Source organism: Podarcis bocagei (assembly GCF_964188305.1).
Source record: "Podarcis bocagei genome assembly, chromosome: 7".
Lineage (NCBI taxonomy): Eukaryota > Metazoa > Chordata > Lepidosauria > Squamata > Lacertidae > Podarcis > Podarcis bocagei.
Window position 1 is genome coordinate 75,917,958 of NC_138132.1, and position 16,774 is coordinate 75,934,731.

General features: G+C 44.8%; 1 long non-coding RNA gene across 1 annotated transcript in view; it reads right to left on the reverse strand.

Annotated features, from left to right (window-relative positions):
• LOC308591176 overlaps window positions 1-16,774 on the reverse strand; it is a 230,257-nt gene that overhangs the window by 193,990 nt on the left and 19,493 nt on the right. The gene's annotated exons all lie outside the window — the stretch shown is intronic.

A 16,774-nucleotide genomic window follows, 5' to 3' on the forward strand; every position in this document is an offset into this window, starting at 1 on the left:
TGGTCCCTAGACTGATTGGTAGTACAGTGGTACCTCTGGTTACATACTTAATTCGTTCCGGAGGTCCGTACTTAACCTGAAACTGTTCTTAACTTGAAGTACCACTTTAGCTAATGGGGCCTCCCGCTGCTGCCACTGCGCGATTTCTGTTCTCATCCTGAAGCAAAGTTCTTAACCCGAGGTACTATTTCTGGGTTATCGGAGTCTGTAACCTGAAGCGTATGTAACCTGAAGTGTATGTAACCCGAGGTACCACTGTGGTTGACCAGAATCTCAAGCAGGAGACCTTCCCAGCCCTACTTGTAAATCCAGGGACCACCTGCATGCTAAGCGGGAGCTCTACCACTGAGCTACAGCCTAGAATTCACCTCCAGATCTGATTGTTTTTATCACCTGAGCTGGAAGCAGGGCTCCAGGGTTTCAGATGGAATCTTTCTCAGTTGTACCTGGGTACGCTGCCAGGCAGATACTCTGTCACTGAGCTATGGCCCTTTTGCTTGTGTCAATGACTTTGTTCAAGTTTACTTACAGTCTACAGACCTTCAGATTCTAAAACCAAACATTTGATTCCGTACAATGAATGGGATAGTAACTAAAAAAGACAAGGAAGCACACTAACCGCCCATTTTTCATTCTAAATCTTTTTTAAGTAGGACAAAATCAAAACCAGTAACGCTTAACAATTCTGCAAAAGTTTCTTTTGAATCATCATAGTTGGGATTCAAATGCTGCAACAGATTCAGTTTACATGAGACTCAGGTTGTGTATCAATGACCAGAGAGTCTGTAAAGCACTCTAAAGGTCTTCATGGGAAAGGAACAATCAAGGGATCCATAAGTCCAGCTCCTTAATCCATATAAAAATTACAAAATATGGTAACAGTTCCTAAATATTCACTACCACAGGTGAAAACACAATGATCATAAGAAATACCATTACTGTAAATCTTTGAAAATAACTAAGGGAAGAACAAAGTCATGTTAGTGCAAACGCTTCCCTATATTTTGGGGCAAATAAGGACCTAAAGTAATTAAGCACAAGGTTCACTAGCTTAGATGGGCTTTCAATGCAGATTAGACAAATCCATGGTGCAAAATAGGGTCACTTGGAACACAGGAAGTCTTCCTATCAGTACCAGGTGCTGAGGAAGGCTGTTGGTTTCATACCCTGATTGGGAGTTTTCAGAGACATCTGGCTGCTAACATAATTCTAGACCCGTATGAACACCATATATTTAAAGCACATCACTTCCCACCCCAAAAAATCCTGGAAACCGTAGTTTACCTCCTTACAATTCCCAGCACCCTTTACAAGCTACAATTCCCTGCATTCTTTGGGGGAGGTCATGTTGCTTTAAATGTATGATGTGTACACAGCCATTATGAACATCTGGCCTGATCCAGTCTGGTCTTGTTTATTTGTTTATTAATTATGTACTTATGGCCCCATTAGGCAAAGGTTGGCATTTTATTGGCCAATATACAGTCTAGCAGAAACCAGGCCATCAAAATGTTTTATTTAGAAAGGTGTACTTAACAGAAGATGGTGCTAAGCCTACAGGGCAGAGGGGAAAGGCCCTGATCCGAGAGAGCTATTGGAAGTGGGCGCTGCAGTAGGTCACAGCTGTCCCAAGTGGTGGGCAGATTTATCCAAGCTGTTAATTTGATTAATTGAAAAGAAGTGCCTCTAGAGAAGCAGTCACGTTCTCAGGGGTCAGGGGAGGTCACTGAGCTGAAGCACTCAATCAGGACTTTCTCTTAAGGCCAAAGGGGATTGGAATGCCGCCTCTTTCAAAGCCGGGCAGATTGGCGCCAAATTTCTTGCATTGCTCCCTGCCTCTTCTGTTGCACTCGACCGAACACACCCGCCATCATAAACAAAGGCAGCAAATCCAGCTCAATTTGGCCTGTGTGTCTAACTACCAATCCTCATACAAAAGGAAACTGGCATAAAATAAATAAAACAGCCTGTTTTCCATCTGCAGCCTTCATTTAAGGGCACCTTCATTTACAGGCCAGCTGAGAGGATTTAGCGACCCTCGTGCAAACATGAGTGTGCCCCCATCTCATGCAATTGCGTTTTGAAAGTGACCACTGTTCGTGGCGTTTTGGGGCTGCCAGTTACTTTACTCCCCTTTCCCTTCCCACCTCCTCGGTGCAGCACTCCCTCTGGTGGTGATGCCTGGAATTTGTCAGCTTCCTGACCAGTGGGCTGGTGGCTGTTTCTGTTGGGTTGCATCCAATGCTAGTCTTATTCAGAGAGCAGATCTATTAGAATGAATGGTCCTGACTAACTTCGGCTCATTAATTTCAGCGGGTCTTCTCTGAGTCGAACTTAGTTGAATGCACGGATTCTTAGTTGGAGCGATATGTGGAACTGCACTGTTACATATTATGCATTCCACATTTGTAAGAAACCAATCTTTTAGAGCAGCAGCATCCACACTTTTTTTAAAAAGAAGTTTTACTGATAACCTCATTGCTTTATTCTTTTTGCAAACCACTCTGAGGATGTTGGGTTGTTGTTTTTACACTCAAGCGGTATATACAATTTATAAAATAAACAAGTGATTCCTTGTCCCCAAGATGCTGCCATTGGTGGGAGGCAAATGAGTGGCTTGAATAGCCTTTCTTCATATCCCTCCCTATCCACAACGATCCTTCAGCCAGCCTGGTTGCTGAGTCAGACCATTGTTCCATGTGGCTCAGTATCATCTCTTACTGACATGCAGCCAATGTCTTTCTCAATCTTCACTAGGAAGCCCCAGGATTGAACTTGGGACTTTTTGCATTCAAAGCATGTGCTCTACCAGCGCTGCCCTACCCTTCCTCCTGGTGCAATAATAGTGATAATAATTTTTCAAAATTCTTTTAAAGGAAAAAGATGAAACAACATTTAAATAGGCAGAGATTGGGGTGGGGAAACCCAGACAAATAATGGCATACAATTAATACTCAGAAATAAGAGTAGGCCACCCTCAATTCACATTGTAGGTTCAGTGCATACTGGTACACAAATCTTAAACCAAACCTCTATTGAGGCGTGTATGAAATAAGCTCAAGGCAAACAGGGCAGTGAGGTCCTCAGACTGACGCGTAACAGACAGTACGTATTTATTCTTACAGGATCAAAGTACCTGGGATAGCTCAGTTGGCAGAGCATGAGACTCTAATTCTCAGAGTCATGTTGTGCAAATGATTCCTGCATTGCAGGGAGCTGGAGGTTCTATGCACCTCAACGATTCTAGGATTATATAAGTCTATTAGCCACCGTAAGAACTCACTTGTGATGTGCATCCATTCATCCCCAAACTACCGGGATATAGACTCACTGAATCATAGAACTGCAGAGTCAGAAAGGTCACCTGGTCCAACCACCTGCAATGCAGGTAACCACAGCTAATCACAGCTTGGTTGGATGCAAGCCCAAATCCAGAAAACAGGTCACAGAGCAACGCCTGGTCAAAAGGGCCACACCTCACCAACACCTTCAAGCAGAATGCCTTCCTCAGGGCCTCACTAGTAATTTTAAAGAACACACCTGCAAATATCAAGGACTTTGCCAGTACAAGGTTAAATGTGAGTAACAACTTCAGTGCTACAATAATTAACATTATGCTTCTGGGTATATGTTGAGTTCTTTTCCCCCCACCCTAACTACAGTCAGCCTCTTTCAAACATCCAAGGTTATGATAAATGAGCTTCCTGGTCAAAGGGTATGACTTTCCAGTATAGGTTTGTTTGAGTTGTTTCAAATGTTAGTCATACTCAGAGCAGCCCCACTGAAATTAATGGAGATGGTTAATTTCAATGGGGCTACTCTAGGGCTGCCAGACGTCCAGATTTCCCCAGACATTACTAGGATTTCAAAGGCAGAATTGATGTCCGGGGGGAATTTTTGAAATGTGGTGCTTTGTCCTGGATCTTAGGCAAGTCAAAAATCGAATTCTTTTTGGCGTTGTTGTGAAAAAAAGCTCAACAATTTTGGGGTTTGTTTGCTTCCCCCCCCACCCCCGTAAAGAATAAATGTGGTTGTGGAGCAAACTTCATGATGAGCTAGTAAGGTAGTAAGGTAACTACAGTGGGCTGTCACCAATGCTAGTTCAACTCAGGAGTAGGTCCACTGAAGTTAATGAAAACAACTCGCTTAGGTCCATCAATTGCAATGGGTCTACTCTGAGGTGGGCACAAATCAGAGGGTCTGGCTGTTTATTATCGGAAGGAAAGAACACAGGGTATTCATTTTGTTTGCTGCAGCAACAATACTTTTTTAGAAATAAAGCTTTCGAGGCAAAGAGAGGTTTGTTCAAAAGCAGAAGGCAGGAAACACATGTTCATTTAACAAATGTGCAAGTTAGTGTGCAGCTCTGCGATGCAGCATGGCTTTTTCCCCCTTGCAGTTATCTGAGGCTAAAAAGCAGCTGACATATATCCTGCCGGATCTGTTTGCTGCTGACTCCTTGACCACAATACATTGACCAGGACAGGTGAAGGATTCCTGAGCAGCGGGGGTGGGATGGAGCAAAAAGTGCTGGAGCCCACTCCCCCACCCAAACACATAAACCAAATTAGCAGCATCAAGGGGTTATATTTATCACAGGCGCTTGTGGGAAAGCGGGCGGCTCAAAGGTTTATGCTTCTGGGGAGCGTAATATGTCTGGCTGCCTCAACTGAAGACAAAATTTATCACGAGGGGATAACACCATGTTTGTCCGAAACAATTTATTCATCAAAAATAGGAGCCAGATAGGGGAAGCATGGCTTTTAGAAGGCTGCATTTGGTTTTTAGCGAATGACAAATAGAACCAAATAAGCCCCCATGGCTTCAGGTTTTCATTTGTTATGAAACCTGCTATGTCAGTAACAAATGGGTACAAGGCAAGTTTAGTTTCGTAAACCTAGGCTTCCTATGTGCCGTACATTTAAAGCACATGGTTTTCCTCAAAAGAATCCTGCGAACTGTAGTTTACCCTTCACAGAGCTACAATTCCCAGTACCCAGGGTTCTTTGGGGAAAGCCATGTGCTTTAAATGTATGATGAATTGGCTCCTCCTCTCTCTGAACCGTTCCATTCCAGCTGCTCATTATAAGTTATAAGAACAACTGTGTAAGTTCAAGAACTGGATCACTAGCTTCCTTGTTTCCTATTTCCTCCTCATCCCCTTTTCCTTTTGTGATGTGTGTTTTAGAATGTAAGCCTGCAGACAGGCAGGGATAAATTCCCAGGATACTTTGGGGGAAAAGGCATGTGCTTTAGCACATATGCAGCCCAATTTGTACCCATTCACCACGCTTTTGGGAGTGGAGAGGGCCTACCTTCTTCTTCGGCAACATATCTGATGGGTCCCCACACACATATTGCCTCATTCAGGGACATTTGCATCTGAGAGTGCAGAAATGACAGCTGCGAATTCTAAGTGAGGCTCCCTGCAAATTCACTTACTAAACGTAGGCATATTGCCTGTATGGTAGGGTGGGCAACTGTCACCATCACAGGTAGGGTACACTGCTCACTTCAGCTGCCTCTTCCTAATAAAGCCCGACACCGCTTTGCCTGCTCAGAAGGGTCTCTCTCCAAATGAGAATCTATAGCACTGGGACTGAAACACAGTGTTCCTCAACAAGGAGGCTTCGCTTTCAACCCGCTTTGCTACTACCCATCTGGGCATCTGGGGTTACATTAATAGCTGTTGTCAGCTATTTTAACAGGATGAAGCAAACTGGAAGGTGGAATGACAAGAAAGCAGCCAAAGAGAACTAGCGATGTATCTCTTTTCTGCAGTGGACTGACCTTGTGTAGCATTGCATACACAAACACATCCATGCATAGGCACATGCAATACATAAATATAATACACCTGGGAGGGAGTAATGAGTTGGTTGATTTACTCTTCACCAAAAGGTCAGGTTGTTTCCAGACTGTGTTAATAAGCAGTTACTGAATGGCTTGCCATCCTGGCGGGAATGAGCAGAGGGAGGGAAGGCAGATTGTGAAAGTCCTCACCATGGTGCTCCAGGGCCGGTGATGCTCACTCAGACTAGGTCACGGCTTTTGTCTCTCAAAATAAGAAAGCAATGCATGTGTGGGTAGCACCAGGGGGAGTTGGCAGGAGAGCAAATGCCCCCCATACGAGGAGTTTCGCCCCTCCACTTGTCCCCCACCCCAGCCCATTGATGGACTCTCTGTCATTAACATACACTATATTTTTCTTTCAGTTCTCTTAAAATGTCGGACACAACTCGCCCACCTGGAAATATACTTTGCCACTTCTGTGCATTTGGACACCTCTTAAAATATCACAACCAGATTTTGTGTGATGGTTCCTGATATCAAGGAGCAGGGTTTTTTTGTCTATGATTGGATGCCGTTTTGAATCAAGATGCAGACTGAACTGCTGTTGTTGTTTTCCTTAGAATTCCCAAGCAGTGCCGAGTACAATATAATTTCCAGTATCTGCCCACCCTGGACATTTCTTGTGGCATCACCTCAGTTTGTGTCTTCCTCTCTCCACCCCCACCCTGGCTTGTGTGCTCTTTCTCATTCTCTCCTTTTGTGCCTATCTTAAACGTGAGGCTGCTCCTTCCTCTTAACGAGAAGTTAAGCTGCTAAAGGAAATCGATTCTCTGAGAGCACAGTGTGGCTCGCCTCTCCAGCGAAACCCTCTGAGGTTTCATACAGGAAACCTCAGAAACCTTAGAAGCCAGAAAGCTTTTAAAAGCATTTACGATCAAAAAGCCAAGGTGAGAGAGAGAGAGAGAGAGCGCAAGAGAGAGAGAGTCAACGTCTCCTGAGCAGGATATGCCTCTTGGAGATGGCTGTCCATCTAGGTTTCAGGGAAGCCCACGTTATCTGCTAAGGCTTGACCTTTGGGGTGAACCATCCTCAGTTTAAAACACTGAGAGCAAGAAACTACACTTCTGTTTGCTTCTCTGTTGTAGGGATTGGGAAGGAATTTGATTTAGTTATCATTTAAAGGCGAACCGCCATAACTGCACTTTGCAAAACAAGATAGGAACCAAAATACAGCCATCCTTTGAAATTTGCACTTCTCTGGATTTTGCAATGCAGTTCTCTAGGCAAGTAATGCACACGAAAGTGCATATACTAGGGAAATGTGTGTATACAAAATGCATATATTAGTGAAAATAGCATACAAAAATGCATTATATCAGTGAACATTGCATATTTTGTGTGTGTGTGTGTGTGTGTGTGTGTGTGTGTGTGTGGTGTGTGTATGACAATTGCATACATAGCCATGGGCTAAGCATGCGCTCAGAAGTGACTTGTTTGTTAAGGATTAAGGAAGGATGGATTGGTGTCACTTAGGCATTCACTTACATCTTTTCATATTAATATTATATAGATAGATATAGATAGATATAATGAAAATTCATATTTAAATACAGATCAAACTATGTCCTTTAAAAACATATTTTATCCTGACACACATTTCTAATCATATTTCTATCCTAAAATACACAACGGCTTATGCTTTGTTGAGCTGAAAACGGTATCACAAAAATTGGAGAAGTGTGAAATCAGAATTGTGTAATTAAACCTACAGAATGCATGGCCACAACATGTGGTGGTGGCGGCGGCAGCCACAAGCTTAGACTGCTCAAAAAATAAAGACAAATTGCCTTTGACCAAGCAAGGCTATTTTTCTACGTAGTGGAGTATTCCTGTGTTGTGTACTCTGGCAATAGCTCTCCAGGGTTCCAAGAGAAGCTCTTCTCCATTGCCTGCTTATACTGGAGTTAGCAGGGACCAAACCTGGGACTGGTGTGATGCAAAGCAGGTGCTCTACCATTGCACAAAGGCCCCTTGAACTTGGTTAGACAAATCCAACAGCTATGAGATGCAGCACAGCTAAATGGAACACCCATGTTCCAAGGCAGTATATCCTCTGAGGCTTGATACCAGTATCAGGCAATAGGGGGAAGGGATGTTGCCCTCACGCCCTGCATAAGGACACATGATAGAGGTGCCAAGTATAGAGAAAATGGACAGAGAAAAAATGATTTTCTCCCTCTCTCATCTAACACTGGAACTTGGGGATCCTCAAATGAAACTTGGTGTTGGAATATTCCAGGGCAGAAAAAAAAAAGAAATGACTTCTTCACACAGCACATGAAATTTGCTCTTCCAGAGGCAGTGGCAGCGCCAACTTTGGATGGCTTTAAAAGAGGATTAGACAGATTCACTGAGGGTAAGGAGCTATCAGTGGCTCCTAACCACAATGGCTACGTTCTACCTCCGCTGTCAGAGGCAGTGTGCCTCTGAATACCAGTTGCTGGCATTCACAAGTGGGGGGAACCTGCTCTTGCAATGGGCTTCCCATTGGGGCACCTGGCTGGCCCCTGTGAGAACCGGAGGCCGGACTAGATGGGCCTTTGGCCTGGTCCAGCTGCAGGGCTCCTCTTACGCCCCTGTGCTTGTGAGCTTTCCAGGGGCTTGGCACTCCCGCGAGCCTGCGGGAGGCCCTGAGTTGCTGCTTTGTTTCCTCCCTAAACCATCCCAATTATTTCACTGATGGAATCCAGACAGGGTTTTTCTCCCACAAGGGCAGCGGAGGGTGTTGAGGGAGGAGGAGGAGGAAGGGCAGTCAACTGGCAGGCCGGCCGCAGGCTCAGGCATGTTTCTGGAACGTAGCTGTGGGGGGAAAGTTATTCATCACTTAATTCCTCCCTCGAGGTTTCTCGGCCTCCTTTTTCCCACCACCAGGCCTATTATTTCAGTCACTGAAGGTATCCGGTTTGGGCTGTCAGACTGGGAGGGGCCCACCTCCTCGGTGACACAGGGCACAATGCATGGGAAAAGTGTCAGCCCGCCCAGCCCGCACGCATGCCGCTTGCCTCACTGGAAACTCGCCTGCGGTGGGTTGTTCGTGTCATTACAACAGCTGCGCGCTGCCGGCAGGCCGCCATAACCTCTCCCAACTTGCTGCGTCAGGAAGGGGGGGGGGAGAAGAGAGGGAGGGAGGTAAGCCAGAGGGTTTGTGGTAGGGACATTATGAAGTAAGGAAGGTGGAAGAAAGGAGCCTGCATAACTTCGTGCATTTGGACAGGCTACTGGGCCAATTTTGGGTTTTCTGGGTTTGTTTGGTTTGGGGTAGCAGTGGGGCAGGAATTTGCCTTGTAAACCAGGCTGTTTTTATTAAGAATGTAAGAAGAGCCTTTCTGAATTAAGCCAATGGCCCTTCTGGTCCAGCTGTCCTATTCTGACAGTGGCCAGCCAGATGCCCCAATAGAAAACCTTTAAGCAGAACTAGAGCACAATATCTCTCTCCCTATTTGCAATAATCAGCAACTGGCATTGGGAGGCATACTGCCTCTGACAGCGGAGGCAGATGGAACATAGGTATAATAGCTAGTAGACAATTGATAGCCTTATCCTCTATGAATTTCTCTGATTGATCCTACTTTTTAAGAACATAAGAATAGTTTTTTTGTTTGTTTGTTTGTTTGTTTGGTTGTTTTCGGCTAAGTTTTTCTCAGTGTAGGTGCACTGAAATTAATGGACCTAAACCTTTGTTGTTGTTTAGTCGTTTAGTCGTGTCCGACTCTTCGTGGCCCCATGGACCAGAGCACGCCAGGCACTTCTGTCTTCGGACCTAAACCTAGTCATGTTCTATTCTGGGTAAAACTTAATGCCATCCAATATCTCTAAAGGATGGGACTGAGGGCCTAAACATAGTAGAACACTCCTTAAACCTTACCAATACTTGGAGTTGCCTTATACTGAGTCACATCATATGTCCTTTTAGCCTAACACAGCAGGGAAAAGTGCCCCTGGAGACACTTTTAGGGTGGTCACTTAAACATCACATTGCCCAAAAAAGAAAGGCAAAAATACAAAAGAAGGCACAGATCTGCATATGCTAATTTATATGTATAGAAACAAATTTAAAAATAATTGCTATCATTTAAACAGTAACACAGGAAGCTGCCCCATTTCCCCGTCCCCCTTTAAATCAGTCTTAATATCAGGCAGAACACCCATTCATGCAGAGATACAGCATGAGCCTCCTTTCTGGATGGCACTTCTAGGTCCCAGAAGCCCTTAGTCTGGGAATGCAGAAGCTGTGGCCTTCCATATGCTGCCGGACTGCAACTCCCACCATCCCTGACCACTGATCTCATTGGCTAGTGCTGATGGGAGTTGTAGTCTAATAAACATCTGGATAGCACTGCAAGTTGCCCACTCCTGTTCAAAGCATGTGTTCTCCCACTGAGCTTTCTATTTCACCACAGTGGGAAAGACTAACCTGGTGGTCTTTTTACTTCCTGCTCAGACAGCTCAGACAACTGTCTAGATGCTAAACCATTTTTGGGCAACTTCAAGGCCCTGTTATCCCCTTGGACCATAATATTAAAAAGCCCCCTGTCCTCTGTTGAAGTAGTATACATGACCACCTTAGCCAAAGTAGACATGGCACTGGTTAGATCTCCCTGCAATATTTTGGATATTTACCATGCAGGCACTTCTATTTTACAAAGCACAATTTTGCTGCGTATCGTAGAATTATAGAACTGTAGAGTTAGAAGGAACCTAAAGAGTTTTGTTGTGCAATTGCACAACAAAAGCTCTAGCAGCAGTTAATTCTGTATCTTAAGATATACCTTCCACTCAAATGAAGACTAAAGAGCAGAGGTTGCTCCGTGCAAGCTAACAGCTCAGAGGTTAAAGGCCAAGCTTTTTCAAAGCTGTCCTTCCCACTTAGAAGGTCCCTCCCCATCCCCTCTGCTTATAATTCTGGCCCCCGCAGCCTTTAGCCTTAGGATGTGAGAGGTAAGGTGATGTGAGGTACTTCAGGCAAACGGTGCAGGTTTGAGAAGATGGCTGTTCTACCAGCTTTACCTGTATGAGCAGTGCCACTGTGGTGAACTTTGACCCGGCACAGATGAAAACCCATGCTCTGTGCTTTCTTTAGCTATATAAATGTGCTCGGCTTTTAGTTTGCCGCTGCAGGTTCTGCAGCAAGATCACCTAATTTTTGCACCAGGTAAAGCAGAATTCCACAACCTGTGCACAATATGCAAATAAGAATTTGCATTGTTGCGCCTACTGCATTTGCTCTAATCATAGTGGAGATGTCGCAGCTGAGTAATAAAAGCACCTGCTTTGAGTGTAGATAAGTCACTGGTTCGATCCCTGCCATCCCTATTTTAAAAGGATCAGAAAGCAGGTGATGAGGAAATACCTCTGCCTGATACCCTGGGGAGCTGCTGCCAGTCAGAGTACACATCAGGGAAGGATAACTGCAGAGGTATTTCCAAATGCGGCCCTCCAGGCATTTCTGTTTGACTCTTGGGACTCTCCTCAGACTGCACCCCAATTCCACAAGCCACATCCTCTTTGAGTGGTTTTGACTGACTGAAATAGGTCCTCGAACTGTGAAATGCATCTTGCTTGGAATTAGGATGGAGAAATGTAAGCTGTTTGTGTGTTTTGGAAACCCCTGAATTTTTCATGGATGGAATGTAATCTGCTATATAAAAGCAAGAGTAACATCCATTGCTCTGCCCACTTTTACATCTGGCTATGTAACCCCAGGAGGTTGCCCAAGAGGGCATGTGTCCTTCAGGCTCAAAAGGTTTCTCCACCCTTGAAGTAGACAACAGACAGTTAACATGGAGAAATACTATTAGTTTTTACAAAGCAGATCTGTATTTTCATACGTTCACTCACTGACAGCCTCCTCTGCCCCTGAAAGTCTGTAGTACAATTCTATCCCTGAAACCTTAAGGACTAGAAACATGTCTGCACGTGCCTACACAAACACAACCTTGATTAGTTGTTTACCCAGTACCTCATTCTACCTTTGTATGTCATACTGACAGAATACACAACTTTATCCCTTATGCGCTGTAGTCTGTGGGAAATTTTCTCCCACAAGTTCCAAAGATCTCAGAAGTCCGATCTGAAGTAACTTGAGACCAGGGCTTTTAGTTTGTCTGTGCCTGTTCTGTAGGATAGCATTCCTGCTAAGATATAACAGGTGCCCAATATTTGCACTTTATGGAAACAATTGGAAGACATTTTTTTTTGTTCTGACGGGCTTTTGCATCTAGATGAATAGGTCTCTATGTCACAGATGTACACTTTGTCTTGTTCTTGTTTTGCTTTTAAATACGCCTGCTGTTTTGTGTGTGCCCTTAACTGTTTTCTTTGCTGTTTTTATTGTACATCACCTTGGAGCGATTGTATAGAAGGCAATTTATAAGTTTAATAATAGTAAAAGTGACATGATAGTAGTTTTTTAAAAAATTATGCGTGGCATGGAGACAGTGCATAGAGAAAAGTTTTTTCTTCCCTCTCTCATAACACTAGAACTCAGGGGCTTCCAATGATGCTGAATGTTGGAAGGTTCCCGACAGATAAAAGAAAGTCCTTCTTCATGCAACGCATACAGCTGATGACCATTTTGTGTGGGCGTTCCACTCCTGGCCCCTACGTGCATCGTCGGAGTGCATATAAGCATGCCTTGGCCTGTTTTAGTGACATATTTTGTGACTTTGGGGTCACTTCTACGCTTTGGGTTCAACGCTTTGTCTTACAGATGCATGTTAATCGGTCGTCGCCTGTAGTTAAATTACAGAATTTGCTACTATGGGAGGCAGTGATGGCCACCAACTTGGATGGCTTTAAAATATTAGGCAAATTCATGGAGGAGAGGGCTATTGATGACTACTAGTCACAATAGCTATGCTCTGCCTCTGTCATGCTTCTGAATACCAATTGCTGGAAACCGCAGGAGAAGAGAGTGGCCTTCTGCTTGGGTCCTGCTTGAGACTAGGTAAGGTAAAAGGTAAAGGACCCCTGGACAGTTAAGTCCAGTCAAAGGCAATTATGGAGTTGCGCCACTCATCTTGCTTTCAGGCCGAGGGAGCTGGTGTTTGTCCACAGACAGCTTTCTGGGTCATGTGGCCAGCATGACTAAACTGCTTCTGGCGCAACGGGACACCGTGACAGAAGCCAGAGTGCATGGAAACACCGTTTACCTTCCTTCTGCAGTGGTACCTATTTATCTACTTGCACTGGCATGCTTTTGAACTGGTAGGTTGGCAGGAGCTCGGACAAAGCAAGAGGAGCTCACCCCATTGCAGGGATTTGAACCACTGACCTTCTGATCAGCAAACCCAAGAGGCTCAGTGGTTTAGACCACATCACCACCCACGTCCCTTGCTTGAGACTAGACTGGCCTGATCCAGGATAGCTTTTCTTATGTTCTTACTCATCATACTCTCTTTGGATGGCTTTAAAGGAGGATTTGATTAATTCCTAGAGGAGAAGGCAATTAATGGTTACTATGCATGAATGGATATGTTCCAGCTTCACTGTCAAGAGGCTGTAACTGGGAATCACAAGCAGGGAGAGTTGCACAAGTGCTTTTGAGCACTTGGTTGGCCACTATAAGAACAGGATGTGGGACTGGTTGGGATACATACCCACAAACACATAATATAATTTCCTCCTTCCACATATACATAGCCAGAACTTGAGACCCAAGGCCCTTGCTCAGGTGCTCCTGCCAAATGATGTGTCCTGGGTGGTGTCACAGCACACCCCTTAAAACACTCCCTATCAACTAAGGACATTCTGGCAGTTCCTCTTAAACAGGTCATTAGGCAGCTATAGCTTGAAGCTACCTGACTCCCAATCCACAAGTTCAAGGACGTTAAGGGGTCTGCAGAGCGTCAATCCCATCCTCAATTATTCTACCACCTTCCAAACTGATCCTTGCACATAGCAGGTTCAACAAGTTAACTGTATAATCCCTAAAGAAGCTCCATGCAAAATTATTTTTGTAATACAGAACATATTCTCCTTAGGTGTCTGCAAGGGAAAGGGGTCTTTTCAGTAGTTACAATGGAATGCTGTCCCCAGACAGCAGGGGCAAAACGAGGCTTTATTTCACCCAGGGGAAGACCCAGTTTGGCACCACGCACACGACTTTACACACACACAGGTTAGTGATTACAAATATTTACTGAAGTTTTCAGGCACTAGCCCTGTTGGCAGAACAGCTCTGCGTTACAAAGATGTCTGCAAGCAAGACATAAAGGCTGGTAATATCAACCCCGCCATGTGGGAATGCCTTGCAGATGACCACAGTGCCTGGAGACAGAGGAGGAATGGCTGCTGGGAGGAGCACAGAGGGAAGAAACGCCATGGTGCATCTGCAGCAGCCCAACTGGATGCCTTCATCTGCCCCAGCTACAAGCCAACAACAATTTCACATCTGTGAAACTGCCAGTGCTGTTGTGTGAGTGTGCAATACTGATTTTACCCTGTTGCTAGCTTTATGCTGTTAGATCTTGTGATTTTATTGTTTTATTGATGGCTTTAACGTTTATTGTAAGCCATCCTGGGAAATTTTCGTTACTGCTCAGCCTAAAAATCAAAGTAAATAAGGGGCTTCCCCCCCAACGTTATTCCTGCTCAGAGTCAGTCCACTGAAATTAATGGACGTAAGCTAGTCATGTCCATCATTTCAGTGGCACTAATGCTGGATACAAACCACAGTAAACTGGGAATCAGAACCCAGAAGCTGGAATGTAGAGTTGGAAGGGACCCCAAGGGTCATCTAGTCCAATCCCTGCAATGCAGGAATCTCAACTGAAGTACCCCCAACAGATGGCCATCCAACCTCTGTTCAAAAACCTCCACTTTGCGAGGACCTCCGTTCCACTGTCAAACATGTTGCCAATGTCCGTTCTTCTCAGAGTAGACCCACTGAAAGTAATCCCCAGGGTTAGGCTTAACTTGGGACAATTAACATCAGTGGGTCTACACTGAGAAGGGCTAGCATTGGTGACAGCCCTATATCTCTATGAATTGGGTAACCCCACTCTGTATTCCTGCCCACACGCATTAGAAACAGATCTGTCAAGGACCTCCTTAATTCGAATACATTAAACATGATAATGTGATGTCAACTTCCGTTTGCTCTTCCCGGAGAGGATCGGCGCTGACAGGCCTTCTCATGCCCATCGCTGGCTGCCCTTGAGTCGTCTTCCAAACCCTGATTTTTTTTTGTCTGTTCCCTCCTCCCTTCCTCTAAACCTCCTCTCCATTTCCTCTCTTCTCCTCTCCACTTAGCATCATCAGCCATTTGGACAGAATGTCGAAAGCTGCTTTGGGGCGTTTGTTGTGAAAGGGGACAGGAGCCAAGGAATGGGAACCATATCCGTAAAAGGATGCCAAGTTTAATACAGTTGTCGTTTTTTCAGCAGATCCGAATGGAGGGTGCATTGGGTTATTGCCTGTTGAGTTGACTGGTGCTTGCCAGTGGCAGTGGGTGGGAGTGGGCAGGGAACAACACAACAGCTTAATTCCTCTGCCGCTGCACCATCAAGGGAGAAAAGCAATATATCAGAGGTGGCAGACACAATGGCTATTGCAGTGCTTTTCAGTTGCAGGGGCACCACAGAAACCAAATGTATCCTTGCCCAAAGTACCCTGAGCAATAGTTTAATAGTAGATCATCTACTTGCAGGAAAGGCCACAGCTCAGTGGTAGAACATCTGCTTTGCCTGCAGAAGGTCCCAGGTAGACAAACTGAGCTACTGGTCTGACTCGCTATAAAGTAGCATCCTATGTTTCTGCATCTTAAGGCAAGGGCCATAGCTCAGTGGTGCAGCAGCTGCTTTGCATGCATAAGGTATCAGTTTTAATCCCCAGCAACTCCAGGTAGAGCTAGGAATGTCCCCTGCCTGAAGCTGTGGAAAACTGCTGCCAGTCAGTGTAGACAGATGAGCCAAGGGTCTGATAAGAAAGCTCCCTATGTCCCTCGGCATGCAAAAATCCCAGGTTCAATCCCTGACATTTACAGTTAAATAAAAGACCAGGTAGCAGGCCCTTGAGAAGAGCTGCCAGCATGAGCAGACAACACTGAGCTAGGTGGACCAATAATCTCACCTGGACTAAGATGGTCTATTGTTTTCAAACATGTACTGTAGGGCTCCTTGTACATTTATTAAGGTTTCTGCAATAAGAGTCAAGGCCAGCTGTATAATGAACCATGCTGAACCATGTGGCTCAGTTACAGATAGGTAGCCGTGTTGGTCTGCCATAGTCAAAATAAAAAAAAATCCTTCCAGTAGCACCTTAAAGACCAACTAACTTAGTTGGTCTTTAAGGTGCTACTGGAAGGAATTTTTTTATTTTGACATGTGGCTCAGGCAAGTGGATCAGAAGGGAAAGCAGATTCTGCAGCATATAGTGGGCGGGCGGGCAGTTGGGAGCAAAGTTGAAGAACTGTTACTTGAAGGGGAAATCCTCCACCATTCCTCTAATCCTGGTCCAATGCTCTGACTACCACGCCAGCTACACACCCTGCTCATTAAGCATTCATCCCTGATTTGCTGGCATAAAGCTTACGTGGAGGTTTAGACTATATCCAGTCTTTATTGAGCATGCTTTCTGATTTGCACACAGGGAAGTTATACAGCAATGAGCGTTCATTCCAATTTTCTTGCAGTGTGTTTATATGTCTTCCTATTAGTCATTCATTCACCCCACAAATTCCAATGCATTTTCCTGTCACTTTCCAAACTGCAAACAGCTTGCTTGCTTGCTTCCTTGCTTGCTTGCTTTATTTATTTGGATTTCTTGTGCTTGGGTGGCACGTTAAACAACAAAGTTCCAGTATGTGTTTTAATCCCTTGTAAAGAAACAGTGTCAGTCTGGAGACATGCCATCACAAAATCATGAGACAATCTAAACATCAACAATGCAAGACTAGTAATAAAATAAAATAAAATCAGAA